The sequence below is a fragment of the Salvelinus namaycush genome, chromosome 10 (assembly GCF_016432855.1).
Source record: "Salvelinus namaycush isolate Seneca chromosome 10, SaNama_1.0, whole genome shotgun sequence".
In the NCBI taxonomy this organism is placed as follows: domain Eukaryota; kingdom Metazoa; phylum Chordata; class Actinopteri; order Salmoniformes; family Salmonidae; genus Salvelinus; species Salvelinus namaycush.
Genome location: NC_052316.1, coordinates 26,779,118 through 26,792,112, shown reverse-complemented (window position 1 = coordinate 26,792,112; position 12,995 = coordinate 26,779,118).

Below are 12,995 nucleotides of genomic sequence, written 5' to 3'. Positions count from 1 at the left end.
TGACAATTGAGTACTTTTTCCACCACTGCCACTTTGCAAATGAAAGCTGTCAACCTAGGCAGAAAAAACATGTCCATGCGACGGCCAACCTTGCACTCATTATTTATGTTTTCATTTTGGAAAATTTAACTAGGCAAGTCAGTAAAGAACAAATTCTTATTTACAATGACGGCCTACCGGAAGATTCTGGGCCAATTGTGCGCCACCCTATGGGACTCCCAATCACAGCCAGATGTGATACAGCCTGGACTTGAACCTGCTACTGTATTGACGTCTCTTGCACTGAGATGCAGTGCCGTAGACCGCTGCACCACTCGGGAGCCCGAGTAAAATGATATAAACTACATGACACTGTACATGCAATGGCTCTCGTGTTCAGTGGATGTAATTGGAAGAAATGAAATGGATAGAATTCGACTTAGTAGGCTACAAATGATGTTTTCAATAAAAATCTATACCTCCATAGTATCTGTATGTTACAGACTGGCAGTGGTGCACCTCCCTCCCCCTCGCCCTCACTCTCTCTCCTCCTCTCTCGTGTTAGTGATCCCTTTGGGTTGCTGCAGATATTCCCTCTCCTCTCTGAGGACCCTGCATTGGCAGAAATAGAGTTGAGTGCAGCAGAGCTGTTTCCTCATTGATTTTGGATCTGACCTTCCTATAACCTGGCGTAAAACAATCGCCCCTACTCCCCGGCTGCAGCAGGAGGAGGCCAGGGTGGCCCAAGGAGCAGAGGGAGGTCCAGAGGGAGGGAGAGACAAACAGAGAAACCATGGAAGGGCTGCTTTGTCACCCCCCCCCCCCCCCCCCCCCCCCCCCCTTCCCCCAGTCACTAACCACCCTGTTAGACTGTGTGTACAACTGTAACAGTGAAAGCCCCCACAGGGAGACAACAGGGTTGTACAGCCTGGTGGAGTTTATTGTGTCCCAGAGTGTCTCCTGTGACTGTGTTTTATCATCAACAATCAGTCAGAAGACCTTTGCCAAATATAGACTATGTCTGGATGCCCTTTAATCATATCGAAGTTAACTTGGAGTCAAGCGATGACATGGTGTGTGTTCCTCCCACTACACCTTGGAAAAGCATGCAGTTTATTAGGTTACAGATGAAATAAGTTATGATGAACTTCACAGGGTGGTGAAAGTGCAAGGTGATGAGCTTGATGCTCCTTTCCAATAAATGTTGATGGTCTTATTCTGGTGAGATGATGATCGATGCATGACTGCCATTTGACAAATAAAATATCCATAATAATCTCATCATGTGTTACATGCAGAGCCTACCTGCACTGTATCTGCCAGCTGTTGGTTAGAGCACACGTGCCAAGACCAGAGTGGGCACATTTGCTATTTAACACAATAGTTTGTGACAAAACTAAAGGGTAGAGTTGAAAATATGATGGAAACACATTGAACATTAGATTTTTATTCGGTACATGAAAACTTGAGTGGGAAAAATGTGATTTTGTGTACACTATGTCATCACACACAGTTTGTCAGAAACACACCTCTGGTTGAAAAATGTGCATATTTTCTTTATGCATATTTTAGAATAGTCGCATGAAAGTAGGTGTCCATCCAAATGGTGACATACTTATCTAAAAACACACACAAGGGACTCTATTCACATTTTCCAGATCCAGCACACACACATTCACCTTTATGCACATCTGGTTCTGAGTTGCCTTGTTATCACGGTTCTTGACCACAGTGGGGAGTAAGCACTGTAATAGTCCTCACTCACAGTGATGGATGATCTGAAGCTTGGAAAGACTTCTGGAAAGAGCTTTGAATGCTTTTTATAAAGCATGACGGGAGTCCAGAAAGTCCTGGAGAGAGGTAGGAAGGTGATAGACTGAAAATCAAGACTAAGGGTTATACCATGAAAGGACTAACTCCAAATCCACTGTTCAGCACAAAATGACTATGAACTACAGTCTGCAAAATATATACACACAAGTTGCTCAATAATCCTTGCAAGGCTCGCTAGTTTGTGACTATTTTGTGACTATTTTGATTAGATTTGCAAAGGCAGGGTATGTTACTGGAAACTTTGTAACTTTATCAGTAAACTACCAGAATGTTGGTATCTTTCAAGGATTTTATGTAATCTATCACAAGACATCTAGTGACCCTTTTGGGTACTTCAGATTATCACAGGTGTCCGTAATCATCTTTGGCCCTCTGTGTGGCTTCATCACATGTCACATGTACACACTTTTATGTATTTTACTATGTCAATATGTATTTGTTGTCAATGTTTTGCCATCAAACTGGTGGCAGTTGTGAACACAGTCAATAGTTGGAAGAGTTGCAGATTTAATTGAAAATAATGGCATTGTTGACTAGATGCCTTTTTCATTGATTAGGCTATTTTCTCTTGAACCATATGGTCTATCTACTAGAAACTCATGGACACTGGACACAGTTATAATAAATTAGTTATATATATGAATATATCTTTTTTAAAGTTATACAAGTATAAATTATGTTAGTTATGATATATTGCCATAGATTTTCTGTCAATTACCAAACTTACTGAAGATTGATAAATAAATTTAGGGTTTGCAACCCTAATTGTGATTCCATCACAGCACAGCAAAAAGTTGTAAAACTCTGGATACACATAAAAATACATTTGAGTTACACTGGCTGCCATGGTAACAGCTCTCTCCGTTTTACAGCGGTTCAAAAGGGGAAGTGCTTAAATCCAGTGTAAAGTTAAAGGTTCTTTTTAGGACACAGCCACACTTTTACAACACTTTTAAACTTCACTTTACAGTACCATCCTTTTTTCTGTTACACTTTAAATTCTTTGGGTGTATAGTCGTGAGTTAGTGTGTATGGGTGTCATTCTTCCAGGCTGTTCCTTTACAATTTGTCGGTAGCCAGCCACTGGGCACATCAGGTCATTTCAACGTGGATATTTTGGTAATATTTGGTTGAGTTGTTGATCAATGAGATGTTGATCAACCTTTATTCACCCACTCAAAAAGACAGCCAGAAGTTTTGAATTCCCAATGTGTTGTCACTATGCTTTCAACCATCTAAAGGTACAACAAATTCCAATGGAAAAACAATGTCAGATTTTTGGTTTAGTTGTCATCTAAATGTGTTATCACTGTGCTTTCAACCATAAAAAAAAAAGACCAACGTTAAAATGGGAATACAATGTCAGATATGTTGTATTTATACAACAACTTAATGTGTTATCACTGTGCTTTATGTAATAGCACAACCAAATTACCTGGATTACATTTAAAATGTAATTTTTGGACAGTTTCATCTGAGCCACTGGCTTAATCCTATTCTTTAACTTTTTTGGTTAAGTTGGAGACGTGAATCTAACATAACTTGTTGACAAGTTAAGTGGCTATTTACTGTAGTGCAAAAGTGTAATTGAATTGTGTTTGGTTGTCAATGCAACCAAATATCAACATTTGAAGGAGATGTATATTTTGTTCCACTGACTTAGTCTGGCTTTAATTACAGTTTGGCTACAAATTAATAATTGATATGTTGGATTCACGTCTGCTTCGCAATCAAAAATCTAAGTTAAAGAATAGGACTAAATCAAATTAAACTTTATTTAAAGTGCATTTAAAGTTTGATTTAATTTAACTTCGATTTTTGGTTGAGATGGAGACGTGAATCCAACTTATCAATTATTAATTTGTAGACAAACTGGAATTAAATCAGTGGCACAGATGGAACTATCCAAGCACAAGATGTTCAAATTATGATATTTGGTTGCGTTAACAACCAAACCTAATTCAATATCCAGTTTGTTTAGAAATTAATCATTGATATGTTGGATTCATGTCTCCATCTCAACCAAAATAGATTTTATTTAGTCTTATTCTTTAACTTTGATTTTTGGTTGAGATGGAGATATGAATACAACATAGAGCTTTAGTGATTAACTTGAAGATTACATTTGAAATCAAGCAAAGCTTGAATCCCTAGGCCTATATGTACTGTCTATTTTTTGTTGAAACCTGGGTTGAGTTGAAACAAAAGCTGTTGATGACTTTGCAAATTCTATATAGGCCTAAATAGTATAAAAGATGATAAATAACTTGTAAAGTATTGTTACATTTAATTTGCCTTGTTGAACCTACCCTTTGGAATGACTTTGAGTTTGATATCAACAGTGAATCTATTTACTTATTAAGAGATCTCTCAATAATCACTCTCTCGATAGCACATTGGTAGTAGTCAGTGACATATAAAAGCTAAGCTGGATTTGGTTAACATCCTTGATGGGAGACCAAATTAATAGTTATAGATCAACTCTCCGGTAGGAGGTGCGGCCCAGTCTATTGTGTTTTTCTGATATTGGATATAACGTTGAAGATCTGACATTATTTCGAAAGTACAAATTCAACATATTTTAATCAAGGTTTGTCTATTTGAAAATGTGTCACCACGATGACACAATCCTGTGGTTGAAATGTCACCCGCAGAACAACAATTGATTACTTTTTTTCAAATCCAATGAATTTTCAACTGAGATTCCATGTCACAATACGTTGACAAATCACGTTGAAACAATGCTGATTCAACCAGTTTGTGCCCGGTGTGTACACTGGAGGGCAAACTACCTACCCTCCAGGACACCTACAGAGCTCGATGTCACAGAAAGGCCAAAAAGATCATCAAGGACATCAACCACCCGAGCCATGACATGTTCACCCTGCTATCATCTAGAAGGCGAGGTCACTACAGGTGCATCAACGCTGGGACAGAGAGACTGAAAAACAGCTTCTATCTCAAGGCCATCAGACTGTTAAATAGCCATCACGAGCCCGCTTCCCCCGAGTTACGCAACCCTGCACCTTAGAGGCTGCTGCCCTATATACAGTTGAAGTCGGAAGTTTACATACTCCTTAGCCAAATACAGTACATTTAAACTCAGTTTTTCAAAATGCCTGACATTTAATCCTCGTAAAAATTCCCTGTTTTAGGTCAGTTAGGATCCCCACTTTATTTTAAGAATGTGAAATGTCAGAATAATAGTGGAGAGAATGATTTATTTCAGCTTTTATTTCTTTCATCACATTCCCAGTGGGTCAGAAGTTTACATACACTCAATTAGTATTTTGGTAGCATTAAATTGTTAACTTGGGTCAAACTTTTTGTGTAGCCTTCCACAAGCTTCCCACAATAAGTTGGGTGAATTTTGGCACATTCCTCCTGACAGAGCTGGTGTAACTGAGTCAGGTTTGTAGGCCTCCTTGCTCACACACACTTTTACAGTTCTGCCCACACATTTTATATGGGATTGAGGTCAGGGCTTTGTGATGGCCACTCCAATACCTTGACTTTGTTGTCCTTAAGCCATTTTGCCACAACTTTGGAAGTATGCTTGGGGTTATTGTTTATTTGGAAGACCCATTTGTGACCAAGCTTTAACTTCCTGACTGATGTCTTGAGATGTTGCTTCAATATATCCACATAATTTTCCTACCTCATGATGCCATCTATTTTGTGAAGTGCACCAGTCCCTCCTGCAGCAAAGCACCCCCACAACATGATGCTGCCACCCTCGTGTTTCACGGTTGGGATGGTGTTCTTCAGCTTGCAAGCCTCCCCCTTTTTCCTCCAAACATAATGATGGTCATTATGGCCAAACAGTTCTATTTTTGGTTCATCAGACCAGAAGACATTTCTCCAAAAAGTACGATCTTTGTCCCCATGTGCAGTTGCAAACCGTAGTATGTCTTTTTTATGGCGGTTTTGGAGCAGTGGCTTCTTCCTTGCTGAGTGGCCTTTCAGGTTATGTCGATATAGATACTTTTGTACCTGTTTCCTCCTGCATCTTCACAAGGTCCTTTACTGTTGTTCTGGGATTAATTTGCACTTTTCGCACCAAAGTACGTTCATCTCTAGGAGACAGAACGCATCTCCTTCCTCAGCGGTATGACGGCTGCGTGGTCCCATGGTGTTTATACTTGCTTAGTATTGTTTGTACAGATGAACGTGGTACCTTCAGGCATTTGTAAATTGCTCCCAAGGATGAACCAGACTTGTGGAGGTCTACAATTTTATTTCTGAGGCAAGGAGGCACTGAGTTTGAAGGTAGACCTTGAAATACATCCACAGGTACACCTCCAATTGACTCAAATTAACCTATCAGAAGCTTCTAAAGCCATGACATAATTTTCTGGAATTTTCCAAGCTGCTAAAAGGCACAGTCAACTTAGTGTATGTTAACTTCTGACCCACTGGAATTGTGATACAGTGAATTATAAGTGAAATAATCTGTCTGCAAACAATTGTTGGAAAAATTACTTGTGTTATGCACAAAGTAGATGTCCTAACAGACTTGCCAAAACTATAGTTAGTTATCAAGACATTTGTGGAGTGGTTGAAAACGAGTTTTAATGACTCCAACCTAAGTGTATGTAAACTCAAAATCAATCAAATCAAATTTTATTTGTCAAATGCGCCGAATACAACCGGTTTAGGCCTTACAGTGAAATGCTTACTATCTCCTCACTATCTCCTCTTCATGGCTCCTATATCCCGCTCTAATTTATTATTTTGCACGGTGACTTGTTCACCTGTCAAAAGGCCTGTAATGGGAAGTCTTAGCCGCCTCAATGCTGGTTAATTGCTTTTCTTTGTCAAAATCAAATAGAAGGAAAATCACTCAATCTGCACATTCTAGACAGCTTCTCCTGTGTCTACCTGATGCCTCTCATTCCTTCCTTCCCGGTCTGATTTTCTGCATATAAAGCCCACCACTGGCACTTTCTGGAAGATTCTTTTATTTTTCAGTAGCAATAGGAATGTGAGAACGAATCCCTAGGGCCATGAGATGGCAGGCCAAACACCAGCAAGCGTTAATAATATAGTAAACTACCAACAACTATAAATAATCAAGACCTGTCATGAATAGTGTGGAAAAAAGTAGTCCAGAGAATGTTGGGAAACACACCAAGGAAATAACGATCCTCCCTACCATCACCTGCCCTTAAAGAGGTGGCATGTTGAGCTCTACTGCACACCTTGTATAGTAGCTAACTACCGTAACGTGAGGTGGGAGGAGAGGAGAGGAGCCTGAGGCGTGACCTGGGCATGGGAGTGCCCTCTCCTGTAGCATGTTCCTGCTACAGGAGGGTGTGCCTCTGTCTTTGGACTTACATAAGATACAGCTGCTGGGTCATTGGTTTCATGGGCCCTCAGTCATTGCCACTGCTAATCACAATCAACACTTTATTTATGTTGCTATTTATACATCAATGCATTAAGGCTTAGGCGAGGAGGAGGAAGTGAGTGCTGAACGCTGCAGAGGGGAGAAGATGATGAGACGAATGTAACTTTGTTCTTCAGGGATTAACACCATTTATTACAGGAGCAGTATAGGACAAAGTTGTAGTTTAATTAGGCTGCTGTGCAAACATTATGTGTGGATGTGTGTGTGTGTGAGGTGTTGAAGAGAGTTTGAATCTGTTGATTCAAAAGGTGAGTGACACCCCAACATTAGGTTACACATACAGTAAGCCTCGTGTAAACAGAAATACCACAGTTTTGCGGTTCCTTCTCCATATGACCTTGTTTGAAGAGGCCGACCCACAGTTACCACAGACTTATCTCCCCAGGGGAACAGGGCTTATGGCTTGGGGGTAGAAGCTGTTAAGGAGCCTTTTGGACCTAGACTTCTCGCTCAGGTACCGCTTGTCGTGCGGTAGCAGAGAGAACAGTCTATGACTTGGGTGACTGGAGTCTGTGACAATATTTTGGGCCTTCCTCTGACACCGCCTAGTATATAGGTCCTGGGTGGGAGGAAGCTTGGCCCCAGTGATATACTGGGCGGTACGCACTACCCTCTGTAGTGCCTTACGGTCAAATGCTGAGCAGTTGCCATACCAGGCAGTGATGCAACAGGTCAGGATGCACTCGATGGTGCAGCTGTAGAACTTTTTGAGGATCTGGGGACCCATACCAAATCTTTTCAGTCTCCTGAGGGGGAAAAGGTGTTGTCGTGCCCTTTTCACGACTGTCTTGGTGTGTTTGGACCACGATAGTTTGTTAGTGATGTGGACACGAAGGAACTTGAAACTCTTGACCCGCTACACTACAGCCCCGTCGATGAGATTGGGGGCATGTTCGGTCCTCTGCGTGGCAGATGTGTTGTTGCCTACACTTACCACCTGGGGGTGGCCCGTCAGGAAGTCCAGGATCCAGTTGCAGAGGGAGGTGTTTAGTAGCTTATTGATGAGATTAGAGGGGACTATGGTGTTGAACGCTGAGCTGTAGTCAATGAACAGCATTCTCACATAGGTATTCCTTTTGTCCAGGTGGAAAAGGGCAGTGTGGAGTGCGATTGAGATTGCATCATCTGTGGATCTGTTGAAGCGGTATGCGAATTGGAGTGGGTCTAAGGTTTCCGGGATGATGTTGTTAATTTGAGCCATGACCAGCTTCCAAAGCACTTCATGGCTACCAACGTGAGTGCTACGGGGCGGTAGTCATTTAGGCAGGTTACCTTCGCTCTTGGGCACAGGGACTATGGTGGTCTGCTTGAAACATGTAGGTATTACAGACTCGGTCAGGGAGAGGTTGAAAATGTCAGTGAAGACACTTGCCAGTTGGTCCGCGCATGCTCTGAGTACACGTCCTGTTAATCTGTCTTTCCCTGCGGCCTTGTGAATGTTGACCTGTTTTAAGGTCTTGCTCACATCGGCTGCGGAGAGTGTGATCACACTGTCATCCGGGAACAGCTGGTTCTCTCATGCATTCTTCAGTGTTGCTAGCCACGAAGCGAGCATAAAAAGCATTTAGCTCATCTGGTAGGCTCGTGTCACTGGGCATTTTGCGGCTGGGTTATCCTTTGTAGTCCGTAATAGTTTGCAAGCCCTGCCACATCTGACGAGCATCAGAGCCGGTGTAGTAGGATGCAATCTTAGTCCTGTATTGATGCTTTGCCTGTTTGATGGTTCGTCTGAGGGCAGAGCGGGATTTCTTATAAGCGTCTGGATCAGTGTCCCCCTCCTTGATAGCGGCAGTTCTAGCCTTTGGCTCAGTGCGGATGTTGCCTGTTATCCATGGCTTCTGGTTGGGATATGTATGTACGGTCACTGTGGGAATGATGTCGTCGATGCATTTATTGATGAAGCCGGTGACTGAGGTGGTATACTCCTCAATGCCATTGGATGGAACATATTCCAGTCTGTGCTAGCAAAACAGTCCTGTAGTTTAGTATCCATGTCATCTGACCACTTCCATATTGAGCGAGTCACTGGTACTTACCTGCTTTAGTTTTTGCTTGTAAGCAGGAATCAGGAGGATAGAATTATGGTCAGATTTGCCAAATGGAGGGCGTGGGAGAGTTTTGTAGGCGTCTCTGTGTGTGAAGTAAAGGTGGTCTAGAGTTTTTTTCCCTCTGGTTGCACATGTGACATGCTGGTAGAATATAGGTAAAAACGAATTTAAGTTTGCCTGCATTCAAGTCCCCGGCCACTAGGAGCACCACTTCTGGATGAGCATTTTCTTGTTTGCTTATGGCCTAATACAGCTTGTTGAGTTCAGTCTTAGAGCCAGAATTGCTTTGTGGTGGTAATTAGAAGGCTACGAAAAATATAGATGAGAACTCCCCTGGTAGATAGTGTGGCCTACAGCTTATCATGAGGTACTCTTTCTCAGGTGAGCAATACCTCGAGACTTCTTTAATATTAGATATCACGTACCAGCTGTTATTGACAAATGGACACACACCCCCACCCCTCATCTTACCAGACATAGGGAAAACCCAGCCAACTGTATATTATTGGTGTTGTCGTTAAGCCACGACTCATGAAAAATAAGATATTACAGTTTTTAACGTCCCGTTGATAGGATAGTCTTGAACGGAAATCATCCACTCGCCCAACGAATTCTCACAAGACACCCTGATATCCGCCCCCTGTATTTCCGTCTTTTCTTCACGCGAATGATGGGGATTTGGGCCTGGTCTCGGAGAGTATATCGTTTGCGTTGGACTCTTTAAAGAAAAAATCTTTGTCCAGTTTGAGGTGAGTAATCGCTGTCCTGATATCCAGAAGTTATGTTCGGTCATAAGAGACGGTAGCAGAAACATTATGTACAAAATAAGTTCAAAACAATGTAAAGAAACACAAAATAGCACAGTTGGTCAGGAGTCCGTAAAACTGCAGCCGTCCCCTCTGACGCTATTATGTACTCTGTACACCAAGCCATTCCAAATGCAACCCTTCAGCCAATTTGTAGACCGTGCTCTAAAATATGATTTTGATTGCTCCCTTGCTTGTCCGTAACTTTGTATTCACAGAGAGTGGAAAGGTACGGCAGCAAGCTAAGTGAGCCTCCCCGCGCGGTGCTGAGGCGAACGTGACTGTAAATGCCTGCTAATTGAGTGGGTGTCTGAGCGTAAGGGTCCCCCAGTGCGAGACGCTAGCAGCTAGCGCAGCTGGAAAGAGAGCAGAGCAGCTCCAGGCTCCGGGCTCCACCTCACCTCGGACCCGCCTGCGATTTGGGAAACTCTTTACCCAACCAAGCAAGCATGAGGCTCGGATTCCATGGAGGCCTGGAGAGGCGCTTTCATACAAACCAGTCTAGTTGCCCCCCAGCTCTTGTAAATTTAAAAGCAGTTTGAAAGGCAACGCTTGTGGAGAGGTTATGTTGCGTCTGTGTGGTGGGGTTCTGGGGCCGGGCTAGCTGGTAACACCTGCCACTTACGGAGGGCAGTCCAGAACAGGACTCTCTGGGATTCCACTGAAAACATGACTTACTTCTCCTGTGTGTGTGTCTGCATGTGCGTGTGCATGTGTTCCACAGACATTTGGGGGTGTTCACCAAAACATAGAGCAGAGAGATGTCAGTTCATACAGGACCACTAAAGACACATAAATGAAGAGTGGTGCCAATGATATTCACTCAGGTGTTACTTTTCATTTTCTATTGCTCATTGCACCCTACTTATGCCAGTTAGTGTTCCACTGGGACCCTCCACTTAAAAGGGATAATGGGCACCGGACCTCTTTTTAAAATGTATTTTCTCAGGTAGCATTTCACTTCTGCCACCAAGATAAAGGAAACAAATAAAAGCTTTGACAAGACTACATAAACAATACATGAGACCCAAAAATTACTTCCCATGCTATGCCATGTGATAAAGAATGCATGCTCCATGCATGTCCAACTGCTTGACAGATTACAGCAAGCCAAAAGGATGAATGGTTTACAGTGATCAATGCCTATGCATGTTACAGAATAGAGTGTAAAGTGAGAAGCATGGTAGACATCTGACCTTGGTGGATGTTCAGGGTCTAGACAGGATGTTTTTTCATGTTATTTGGCCTACTTTATCCCCTCCCCATTTATATATTGATCTCGTTCTTCTTTTTCATTTTTTGTCACCTTGGGGCAAAAAAACATTGATTAACTCCCCACAAAAACATAGATATTGACATCTGCTGAAAACTGCAAAATGGTTCACTTGGCAACCCCCTTTCATGATTAAAAGCTATAACCAGGGCAGAAAATATTTAAAGCTCAAATTATGTCTGTTTTTCATGGGGGGAGGTTGTGTTTTTTATGTTACATTCTTTCACACAAAGTGAAAAGGCGGGAGTTTGAGAGTCCTTGCGTCCATTCATCTGGGCATTATCGTGTTCTTTAATGGACTTCATTGGGCCCAAAGGAGGAGGACGTAACCCTGTTTATTTAAATGCTCCAGCTTTGTGGGCCCTTAAATGCTGCTCTGAGTCCGTCCCTCCATCACCGACCGTCCATTCACACCCAAAAACAAAAACCTTTGACCCCTTTTGTCTGGTGGGCTGGTAGTCCATTTGATTGGGATCTTTTTCCACCAGCATTTCTTAATTGAACAAATGTTTAAGAAAAACCAGGATGTTTCTCCCCCGAACTTGTCCCTTGCTTTCAGAGGCTGGATTTCTATGGCATTCTGGTGGGAATCGGGGCCAGAAAGCCTCGTCGCTGTAGAGTTCCAATGGGAATCCTTCTGTATTATAAATCTCACGCCGTTTGATCAACCCCCACTCAGATTGTTACAATCCAAACCTGTTTTTAAAAAAACATCAAAACAGATTCTATGCCAACCAGATGACTGACTGGTGGCTGGGGCCTAATAGTAAAGACATGTCATTTAACATAAAAAAATGTTTATTGCCTCTTTATTTGGCATGAACACAACCATTGTCAAACAAATCACTTCAAAAAGTAGGCTACCTACGCATGTTCGTCCAGCATCCAAACAGAACACTGTGCACCTGCACCATTGATTAATAGAAAGAGACACCTGTTTAAAACACCAAAAAGTGTAAAGACATTGGGCAATTGTCATTGGGTCTACACTCTTGTAGCCTACATTAATTGATAGGTCTTGCTGATCAAAATAAAAAAATAAAAAGTTGGCACACCTGAAAAGGGGCTGAAATACGGGACTGCCCGGGATGACAAGTGAAGCCACATGTGGATTTCTTTTTTTATACCATGACACAGAGTTGGGGGTGTTCGTTTAATTTAGAATAAGCTTTTATATTTACCACTGTAGCAGTACGAATTGCATTTTAAACAAATAGGAGAATAGTTTGAATTAGCATTATTTAGAGACCACCCCCCCAAGTTAGACTTTGTTGCATTTATGGGGGCTCATGTCTCATTCAGGGGGTCTGAAACCCCCCTGAACCCCCCGTAATTCGCACTCTGCACTTATCTCACATTTCTAGGGTTTGTATAATTTGACTTACTTCCTTTCCTTGTTCGTCCATCATAGGTTGATGATTACCATGACACGATTCATTGGTATGAGTCTGGGATACGGTGAGTGCGCAGATGGCTGATGAAACCAATCTGAGCCCGGAACACTCTTTGGCACACTAGACATGATATCTTGGTAGCAGTCTCCTGAGGGATTGCTTTGTTAATAGTGGTCTTTTGCTGCTGTCTCTTCACCATTACATTTTTGGTCCTGCTGACTTGTGCTGAGGTGGTAGCACCATCCCGGATGA